The following is an 11158-nucleotide window of genomic DNA, read 5'->3' as shown; positions in this document are numbered from 1 at the left end:
CAAACTCAGGCCTCATGCTTTCCCGGTAATTATTTCCCAGTGAGCCGTCTCTTCAACCCTACATGGTAGTTTTTAATTGATTTGAAGTTATTCACTGCAGGTATATAGAGCTTCATTTGCTTAACTATTTATCTAGGTACTTGCATATTATGACAACTTTTCTAAAAGTCTTAGAAATTTTTTCTTTTCATTTTTATATGTAGATATTTCAATCATAACAATTGGTTTCTTTCCAACTCTTTTTGTCTTTTTGTGGTGTATTAGTTAGTGTTCTATGGCTGTGATAAAACACCAGACCAAGGCAAATTATAGAAGGGAGGATGTATTCGGGCTTATCCAGAGGGATCAGAGTCCATCATGGGAGGGAATCGTGGCAGCAGGCAGTGGACACGAAAGAGCTGAGAGCTCATCTCTTGAACCACATGTAGGACACAGAGAGCGTATTGGGAATAGCATGAAGCGTTGAAGCATCAAAGTGACATACTTCCTCTAGCAAGACTACACCTCCTGAACCTGTGCAAACAGCACCATCATCTGGGGTTAAACATTCAATGCCAGGGGTGCTGAGCACACCCTACTAACAGGTGTGCTGGGAACTCAGCCGCTAGGCCCATCATTATAGCATAGATCATTTCTGGGCCTAATACCCAGAGTGCTCTGCTCCTTAACCCAAGGCCTGACAGTCTGGCCATCCCCACAACTGCTCTACAGGCTTGCCTCCCTTGCTCTGCTTGCCTAGGCTTTCCCTAGCCTCCTTGTGTCTGCTGAGTGACCCAGCTCTGCCAAGAACCGATGTCTCTTGTGCTGAGTAATTGACAGCAGGAAATACCCACTCTATAAAAGGAAGCAGATGAGTAAGACACTCACAGGCAACCTGGACAAGCAGAAGAGGTCAGCTGGACTCTCCAGTGCTTTGGTATCCAGCTAGGATTTGGATTTGCTGCTGGCTGTGGGTCAAGGGTGTGGAGTGAGGAGGCAGGACCATGTGGCTGTCCTCAGCTCTGCTGCTTCTCAGTTTCCCAGGTATGTTCAGCTAGGGTCTGGAGGCTTGGGACTGCAGGTGCAGAGCAGGAGGCAGAGGGCTCTGTCCTGGGTTTCAGGAGAGCTGCCGCCTTCAGGGAAAGGAAGCTCTGCGGCTTCATTCAGCAAAAGGACCCTAGGTTCTACATCATGCTAGGCATGCATCGGGACCTGGGTCATGACGGGAAAGGGGAAATGGAGATGGCTGTTAAAGAAATCCCAGATACTCTGATGGGGGAGACATACTTTAGAATAGGAATTAACAGCAGGAAGAAACACAGCAGAAGAGGAGGGAGCTAAGGGGAGGGAGATGCTACCACTGAAGGAGCTACGGAAAGTCCTCCTGGACCTGTTCCTTCCATGCCCCAGAAGGAGGCAGATCTTCACAGCCTTGCAGCAAGCAGAGCAGGCACTCCATGGAGAAGGCATGGCTTGGGAAAAGGGCTCCAGGCTTAGAGAGGATGGCACACTTGTGCAGAGGGAGCGCTCAGTGGGCAGGGTACTGAGGGGACACTGGCTAAGTGTGAGTTTGGAAATGCAAATGGTAAAGTGATGACTGTCCATGTGGATGCCTGCGTGACCTAGCTTACATCTGAGCTCTAGTGCCCCAGCTGCCTGCTCTCTAAATCTCAACATTAGAGTCTCCTAGTGGCCGAGGACAGGAGTGAGCTGTGCATGGCTTGTACATTTGCTCACACACACATCAGTATTGACTAGTACACTCAAAGGCACACATCTACATACAGTCACACTCTGTCCATACCTCAACGATCATCCACTCACTCACATTCACACACTTAAGATGCCATACACTAAGACTGTTCACAGAAGGGATTTTAATTTTTATTTTATTGTGTGTATGGGTGTTTCTGCCTGAATGTATGTAAATACATCATGTGTGTGCCTGGTGCCTGCAGAAACTAGAAAGAAGTTACTAGATCCCCTGGAACTGGAGTTATGGATGGGTTGCAAATTACCACGTTGGAGCTCAGATTGGAACCTAGGTCTCTAGTAGAGAAGCCAGTGCTCTTAACCACTGAACCATCTCTCCAGATACCCACCTACCCACCCCTTTTTTGATACAGGGTCTCATTGTGTAACCCTGATTGGCCTGGAACTCATTATGTAGACCAGGCTGGCTTCAAACTCACAAAGATCCTCCTGCGTCTGCCTCTCAAATGCTGGAGTTAAAGGCATATGCCACCATACCTACCCTGTTAGGTAACTTCAAAAGTTAATCTAATCATAATGTGCTTTGGACATCTCTCCTGTCATTGTTTGGACATTGCTCTTTACTTTTTAACTATGCTATTGCTAGATCCAAAATCCCTGATCTAATTCTCTGTTAATGGCCTTTGAGTTTTCCGGGTGTTTACTGTTACATCAGTACTGAGGTTAATGCCCTACACTCCACCGTCTATGTTAATCCTAGAACTAGAATGATGTGTGTATGACCACAATGCACAGATTCTTTACAAAAATAACTAACAACTCGAGTGGTACCCACCATGAAACTGAGCGAGACCCTGGGGTTGGGGAGGGAGAAAGTCAACGCTGCACCTCTGTGCTTTGGGATTGAGAAACTTATTGAGGAAGTTAGGAAAAGAGATGGGTACCTGAAATGAAGTAGTCAGGCTCCAGATGAAAGGCCAGGGGGCCAACAGGAAGAGGCAGCTCCAAGAAAAGGATAAGGCATTGGGAAGGAGGCCAGCCTGGAGGAGGTGTGGAGAGTGAGCAGGACAAGGACTCTCCAGGCAGGACTAAGTCCGCAGCCTTAAGAGGAGGCATTGGGTTAGGGAAAGAGAAAAGTTCAGGCGACTGAAGGGGAGCTGGGAATGACACTAATGAGAAACTAAATCCAGAGTGCAATAAGACGTCCATGCCAGAAATGAAGCTTTTTACGTCACTCTGGGCAGGGAGCAGCTGAGATGCTGGGTGCAGCTGAGGAGGAGACAGACTTAGTCCGGTCCCAGCAGCAGTCTGAATTGGAAGAAGGATGCACCGGACCTTTCTGAATGCTACTGCTACCCGACGAGGTTCCAGACAAGGGCCATCTCTGACCAAACAGCGCAGTGTCCAGCATTAGACGGTTACGCGAGGTTTATAACAGCCAGTACATGGCTGACAGTGGCGTGGCAGCCGTGCAAAGAGGGAAGCAGGCTCAGAGAGGTTGAGTAACTTACCCAGGGTTTCTCAACAGCGCCATGGTAGATACGGCCATCTGCTGCCAGAGCTCACACTTTCTCTGCTCTGTCATGATGTCCCATGGGCTGTGGGGGCAGAGATACAAAGAAGGTGGTTCCCATCGGCATTTCCAGGGTGCAGCTGGCTGAACTGGTGACAGACCACTCTCGGAGGGAAGAAGAGATGGTTGCAGATGCACTTTCTCCAACGAGGCTCCTGCGTGGACTGAGCTCAGTGTTTACAAGGTGGTCCAGCTGAATGAATCCTTTATGCATCTCCTGTGGTGACTATAACAAGTGACCACAAATTCAGTAGCCCAGAACAACACAACCTCATCTTACTGTTCCAAGATCAAGAGTCCAAAATGGTCTCACTGGCCAAAGTCAAGGTTGAGTTCCTTCTGGAGCTCTGGAGAGCAATCCATTTCCAGGCTTCATCCAAAAACCCCCATGCATCTGTCGGCCCAGGGCCTCTCCTCCTCTTCAAGGCCAGCAGCAGAAAGCCTTCAAAACCTAGGCCAGTTCCGGCACTCATTCATCAGGACACGTAGAATAATCCAGGACAATCTTACCTCAAAATCCCTAATCACACCTGCAAATGCCTTTATTCTTTTGCTTTTTAAAACTACACACATGCTCACCGAAGGGTCTTTCTATGTTGTTAATTTTCTTTGGTGTGGACATGTGTGCTACAGAGCTTGTGTGGAGGTCAGAGGACAGCTTCGTGGAGTCAGTTTTCTCCTTTCACCTTTACATGGGCTGCGGGGGTTGAACTCTGATTTCAAAACTTGTGCCACAAGTGCTTTTACCCATGGATCCACTCACTGGCCTCCTTTTTCCAAGTGAGGGCACATATTAACAGCTTAGGTACTAGAATGTCAACAGTCAGCACTTAGTAGACAGAGGCAGGCATATTTCTGTGAGTTTAGGGCCAGCCTAGTCTATGTAGTACAGTGGTTCTTAACCTTTGGGTCATGACCCATTTGGGGAATCAAACATTCCTTTCCAAGGGGCTGTCTAAGACCATTGGAAAACACAGGTATTTTATGTTACGATTCATAACAGTAGCAAAATTAGTCATGAAGTAGCAACAAAAATAATTTCACAGTTGAGATCACCACAACATGAGGAACTGTACTAAAGGGTGGAAGCATTAGAAAGATTGAGAACCACTGATGTAGTGAGTCCCAGGCTAGCCAGAGCTACACATGATACCCAGTCTCAAAAAGAAGAATATCAACAGTCTGTGAAGAAGTCTGTCAACCATAGATGCAGACATCAAATAAAAACTGAATTGGGGGCGGGAGGGGGGACAAACTGAGTTAGTCTACGGAGAAGGTCCGAGGTGTGAGCGGTGGCCCCAGCATATTGTGCAAACCTGCCCCACTCACAGACCAAAGTCTAGGGCTGAGAGAGTCAAGAGAGGCTTGCATTGTTGCTCTCTGCCTCTGTGTCTGCTTCCGGGTGCCTGAGAACAAGGGGTCACTGTACAGACAGAGTGTATCTGTGTCTAGTCAACGTCACTGGAATCACTTCACATACCAGCAGGATACACATTCCACATAGATACTTCCAACCGGTTTGTGGCTCTGGTTCCTCTGTTCCTTGTTGGAGAGAGGAAGCAGAGTGCTGTGTATGTGAGAGGTGGTGAGATATGGGGGCGTTCATATGATGGTCTAAAACCAAGGAGAGCATGGGCTACATGTGTCACATGGAAGTCATCAGATTGTAGGCATTCATTAGAACCAAGACATGAGCATTCCCTCTGTGGAGGCTAGAGAGAGGGTCCTGGTGTGACGCTTCATGGTCAGATTAGAGTCACCCAGGAGACACACATCTTTGTATACCTGTGATGGTCTTTCCAGGGACGTACACGAGGAGAGAAGATGGGCCTCAATATGAGTAGCACCGTGCTGTGGGTTGGGAATCTGAACTGAATATTTTCTTTTCATGAGAAAGCCAACTGAGCACCAGCATTCATTTCTGCTTCCTGATGGCAGATGCAATGTGACCAGTCACCTCATATTCCCACCACCAGATTCCTTCCTTCATTAGGTTGCTTGTCGGGCATTTTTGTCATGACTGGAGGGAACTAGCTCACGTCCTGGATTTCCCCAGACACATGAAGAACCAGCTCACAACGGCTCATAGGAGTTGGTTTGAGACATCTCAGCTCAGCTCCGTATTCAAGGATAGCCTGATGCCAGTCACAGTGTGGACATTGATACCACAGAGACTGGCAGATGTTAATAAGAGAGAAAGATTGTTAAACATTTCCCAGCATGCCACTGGCTACTCTAAGATCCGGAGAGAGGAAAGGGAAGAGTCACAGAGTGGAATAGTCTGAGGAGGCGATCAGAGGACTGTGGTGATATTGTGTTCCCCAATATATTGTGCACGCTAATAAACTTATCTGGGGTCAGAGAACAGAAAAGCCACTAGATATAGAGGCCAGAAAATGGTGGCACTCACACCTTTAATCCTAGCATTCCAAAGGCAGAGATCCGTCTGTGAGTTCAAAGCCACATTGGAAACAGCTAGCGTGGTGACCCACGCCTTTAATCCCAGGAAGTGAGGCAGAAAGCAAAAAGGTATATAAGGTGTAAGGACCAGGAACTAGAGCTGGTTAAGCTTTTAGGCTTTTAGCAGCAGTTCAGCTGAGATCCATTCCGGATGAGAAGTTGGCGAGGTGAGGTTGGCTGTGGCCTGTTCTGTCTCTCTGATCTTCCAGTGTTCACCCCAATACCTGGCCCCAGGTTTGTTTTTATTAAGACCTTTTAAGATTCATGTTGCAGGGCTGGAGAGATGGCTCAGAGGTTAAGAGCACCGACTGCGCTTCCAGAGGTCCTGAGTTCAATTCCCAGCAACCACATGGTGGCTCACAACCATCTGTAATCAGATCTGGCGCCCTCTTCTGTATACATGATAAATAAATAAATCTTAAAAAAAAAAAAAAAAAAAAAAAGCCGGCGGTGGTAGTACACACCTTTAATCCCAGCACTTGGGGAGGCAGAGGCAGGCAGATCTCTGTGAGTTCGAGGCCAGCCTGGCTACCAAGTGAGTTCCAGGAAAGGCACAAAGCTACACAGAGAAACCCTGTCTTGAAAAACCAAAAAAAAAAAAAAGATTCATGTTGCAGAGGACATGGAAAAGAAGTGTCCCATGATGCAGGAGGCCTGGGGAAGATGGAATCTGGAGAGGCCAGGGCATGGCATGCGGTGGGAGTGGGGGGTGGGGGGGTCGGGTGGGGTGGGTTAATAACAAACTGGACCTCAGAGGAAACAGATGTGAGGATTCAAGCGGGTCAGGGCGGCTGGAGTGGAGGACCCTCGGTTAATCCTTCTGCTTAGAGGAGCAGAGGCCGTATCCTGCCCTTCTGTTTTGCAGGCTGTCTCTCTATTCCAAGGCCCAGCGTTGGTGAGAGGCCCAGAAAGGGGTCGTGACTGTGCTGTGTCGCTATAGCTCGAGATGGCAGGGGAACAACAAGTGGTGGTGTCGCGGAGCAAAACTGGAGCACTTGCAGGGTCCTCATTCGAACCAATGGGTCGGAGAAAGAAAGGAGGAGCGGCCGCTTGTCCATCAGGGACAACTGGAGGGACAACTCGCCCTGGTTACCATGAGATGCTCAAGCAAAACGACACCGACACTTACTGGTGTGGTATTGAACGATTTGGAACCGACCGCGGACCAGAGTTAAAGTGACCGTTTACTCAGGTAAGCGCTTTCCTATGGGTACCACAAGGCTCTGGTGCTTGGGGCCACAAAGACTAAGAAGACAGGACTGAGAGCCTAGAAGACAGACAGACAGACAGATGGACAGGGCGGTGACAGAAGTAAGGGAAGAATAGCAAGCAGCCCAACACTTTTACCGATGCCAGCCCCGGAGGTCTTCTCAAGGAACCCAGCTGATGTGTGTCCTGACTGGCAGATGTTGGTGTGGGGCTGGGGCTTGGCATCTCGCTCTGTGACCCATGGCCCAGTTCTGCTGTCCTGTTTGTCCTGGAGGCACACAGCCCTGGAAACTCACATTCTTCCACTGGAGTCTTGGGTCGGTCTCAGATGCCTAAGAAGTCCTCAGCACAGCAGGCTGAGAGGTTTCTAGTTTTCTTGTACCCTTCACCTGTCATTCCAGGAGACAGTGGGGCTAAGGCATGCATGGGAAAGGGCCCCGGGTTGAAGCCTGGGCCTAGCCAAACCACAGTGACTCTGGCCACGCTGGAGGACTGAACTTTCTGGGTGACCACTTCTGCTTTTTCTGACTGCAGAAGAATAAGCATGGGGTAAGGAAGACCCAGGAGGCTTGCAAGTGATTAGTGGATGCTAGAGAACCAGAGGCTTCGGCTACTAAATCAGAATCAGAGACATCCCTGGTTCTCCTGGCTTCTCCCTGCCTCAGCCTCAATGAAGGACTCCAGGAGCTTCTGTTGGTGCCTGAAAATCAGCACCCCCTTCCACCCAAACTAGTCATGCTCAGATCTTCCTCAGCCCAGCAACCATGCGGGCTCCTGAGAAGGCAGCGGGCAAACAGTGCTGGCACTGGAAGTAGCCCATGGGATGGCAGGGCTGAAACCAGTGAGAGAGAGAGGTGTGGACGTTGCCCCCTAGGGGAAGTGAGGTACATAAAGGGCCACCCCCAAAAGATTTCCTCAGGTTTACCACCCAGAGGAAGCTGAGCTGTGTGGGGACAGAAAGGGGATTGAATGAGACATGTAGGCAAAAGACAGAGTAGCCAAAGAATGTGCCCCATGCTGAGCTTTAAGTGTCCAAGGCGGTTGGGGACACCAGCCTGTAGGCTGATTGTGACCTCTTTGGAGGGCTGCAAGGACTGGAGCTCCCCAGAGTTCTGCCCAGCTTCCAAGCGTGATTAAAACCCGGAACCTCAAGAGCTAGCCCAAAGGACAGCTGTGAGCCAGGGATGCCTCATGCCCAGCTGGACTCAGGAAGCCATGACCCAGCCACCCACTGCAAGACACCCCATCGTTTCCCCCCTAACATTTCCTTCCTCATAGTCATTCGTGATTGAACTGGCATGTGCCTTCTCGCTCAGCCACCTTCAGGAGTCCCTCTGCTACTCGCCACTCTAGCCACTAGAAACTTGTGGCAGATCAGCTGAGAATCATCTGTCCTTGAACCTTACTCAGATACTATTTGAATGGAAAGGAACAAAGATTCTTGCCCACTGCCAAAACAAATGGGAAAGAGACTATGGTGTGTCTCCTCCTCCAGAATAAACTAGTCTTCCTCCCTCCTTCATTTCTAGATTCTCTCTGTCATATCTTCTATTAATAAAACTGATGGAGGAAATGATTATATGGGGAATCAGATGGTTTAAAAGAAGCCAAAGGACTGTATCAAGAGACGGGCTTCCTAATCCAGGGGAAGAAAGGTCTCCTGATGTGCTGGACAGTTTTATGTCAACTTGGCACAAGCTAGAGAAGTCACTGGCGAAGATGAAACCTCAGTTAAGAAAATGCCTCCATAAGATTGGGCTGTAGGCAAGCCTGTAGAGCATTTTCTTAATTAGTGATTGATGGGGGAGGATTCAGCCCCATTGTGGGTGGTGCCACCCTGGGCTGCTGGTCTTGGGTTCTATAAGAAGCAGGATGGGGGGCTGGAGAGATAGCTCAGCAGTTTAGAGCACTGTCTGCTCTTCCAGAGGACCCTGGTTCAGTTCCTAGCACCCACCTGGCAGCTCACAGCTGTCTATAACTCTAGTTCCAGGGGATTAGACATCCTCACAAAAGACATGCGTGCAGGCAAGACACAATGTACATGTAATTATTTTAGAAAAGAAAGAATAAAGAAATTATTTAAGGAAGGAAGGAAGAAGGCTGAGCAAGCCATGGTTAGCAAACCAGTAAGCAGCACCCCTCCATGGCCTCTGCATCAGCTCCTGCCTCCAGGTTTCTGCCCTGCTTGAGTTCCTGTCCTGGTTTCCTTCAGTGATGGACAGGGATGTGGAAGTGTGAGCCAAATAAACCCTTTCCTCCCCAAGTTGTTTTGGTCATGTTTCATCACAGCAACAGTAGCCCTGACTAAGATACCCAGTGAGGCTGGTTGGATGGGATGCCATTGTGAGCCATGCATGAACCACCCCCAATCTGTTCCATAACCTATGGCCATCTTTGCTTGTGTCTAGTGGGAAAAGATACCACGTCTTCTTCTAAGCTACCTTCCGCTCTGCCCACTGTGGACAGCAGTGCATACATGATGTCTTCTGACTTGCACAAGAGGTGAGTCCTGAGGTGCTTTCTCCTTCCTCTACATGGGTTCCTCCTACGGGAATGCCAAGCCCATGCTCTATCACCAGGTGCCAGTGATTGTCATAGTCAAGATTCAAGGTCCCAAGGCCATCTTTGTCCCTGATACTTCCCACCCACCATGGTCCCATTCCAGCCCCACCAGAAAACTGTTCTGTAGAACTGTCTGTCCATCACTACCCAGCCCTGGTGGGATCATGGCAGCCAAAGAGAGAGATGGTCCCATAAGGTCCAGTCTTATCTCGGGAGCTGGGCAGGGGAGAATTTGCCAATGTTGAGGGCAAAGTAAGCAAACACAACCCAGATACAGAGAGCTCCAGGTTTCTGCCGAGATACAGGAATCTATGGAGAAGAACCCTAGAAGAAAGGACGGGGAACAGGCCACACCAAGACCACCTGGAGTCACTGAGGGGCCCTCATGGTTGGGTGGACCTTGGAGAAGGTCTCTGGGGAATTTTTCAAGTAGGATGTGGGCCTTCAGTTTCGGGCTGTGATGAGCTGGCTGTTGACTTCCCAGTGTTGGGGGATGGGGCATAGTGGGGCTCAAAGGCATGGGACCCTGATGGCTGTGTCTTCCTCATAGGACCCACTACATACTCCTGGTGTTTGTGAAGGTGCCTGTCTTGCTCATCTTGGCTGGTGTTGTCCTCTGGCTGAAGGGTCAACTCAGAAGGTCCCGAGGAACACTGGAGAGATACCCTCTGTAGCAGTTTGGACTCTGAACCTCTGGCCAAAGACAGTGATCCTTAGACTGATGTTTAAGCAGGACCTTTCCCATTCTGGACTCTCGTTCCAGAGACCACGGCCATGGAAGAAATGTCTTTAAGTCCTCAGTGGGTAGTGACTGAGGCTGGTGCCCGGAGGGCTCGGCCAGGCATGATTTCCACTCTGCACACCATGGGGCCACCGCTCAGGACGCCACCTCCCCTGAGGTATCATCACACCTGCAGTACCAGTCTCTCCCTCCTCCTTTACATTTTCATCTGCCCTATTCCATCTACCCACCACGTCAGCCTGGGGTAGAACTGCTGGAATGGAGCCCAAGCTGCAGAAAGACAGCTGTGTGTCCCCTGCTGTACAGAGCCTGAGACGAAAGCACAGAGAAGCAAAAGGGACCCAGTGGTGTGGCTAGATCGTCTGTGCTCTGACTCTGTCATAGAAAGGTCAGTTGAGAGTGCAGCAGGCGCCCATCCTCTGTCCTGCACACTGAGCCCACCTCGAGCATGCACTTCTGAGGAAAAGTTGAGGCGTGCAGCCTGCCTGGCAGGCCCAGAGTCTGGAGTGTGAGAACTCAGATATCCATGACTTAGCCACAGGAGCTGGGCTTGCATTTCCCAGCAGGTGCGTTTTGCTCCAGGGCCAGGAGCAGAAGGCCGCACACTCTTGAATAGAGCTTCCGACTCCACAGACTCATGACATGCTGGTTTAACCAAAGGTTAGCCAGGGGAGAGCAGCAGAGAGCACGGCAGGCAGAGAGAGCCATGTGTCTCCCGCCCGCCCTGGGTCCTCCCACGGCCCGCACTGCAGCATCTGCACCCCAGAGGAAGTCCGGGCTAGGGTGACTCGTCAGAGCAACTGCCAACAGCACCAGCCAGGAAGGTGGTGAGAATGGTCCCTTATCAGAGAGTTCTTCTGCTTTTACTGTGGTTGGGGTGGGGGGAGCCTAACATGTCTTTTTCAAGAGTTTCTAGTGCA

At 49.9% G+C, this 11158-nt stretch overlaps 1 pseudogene; it reads left to right on the top strand.

Annotated features, from left to right (window-relative positions):
- Nucleotides 1-854: 854 nt before the first annotated feature.
- LOC114690488 lies at nt 855-10213 on the top strand (annotated as a pseudogene).
- Nucleotides 10214-11158: the final 945 nt, after the last annotated feature.

Source organism: Peromyscus leucopus, unplaced genomic scaffold (genome assembly GCF_004664715.2).
Source record: "Peromyscus leucopus breed LL Stock unplaced genomic scaffold, UCI_PerLeu_2.1 scaffold_147, whole genome shotgun sequence".
NCBI classification, from domain to species: Eukaryota; Metazoa; Chordata; class Mammalia; order Rodentia; family Cricetidae; genus Peromyscus; species Peromyscus leucopus.
Note: the sequence above shows the minus strand (reverse complement) of the source record. Positions and strands in the feature narration are given on the sequence as shown.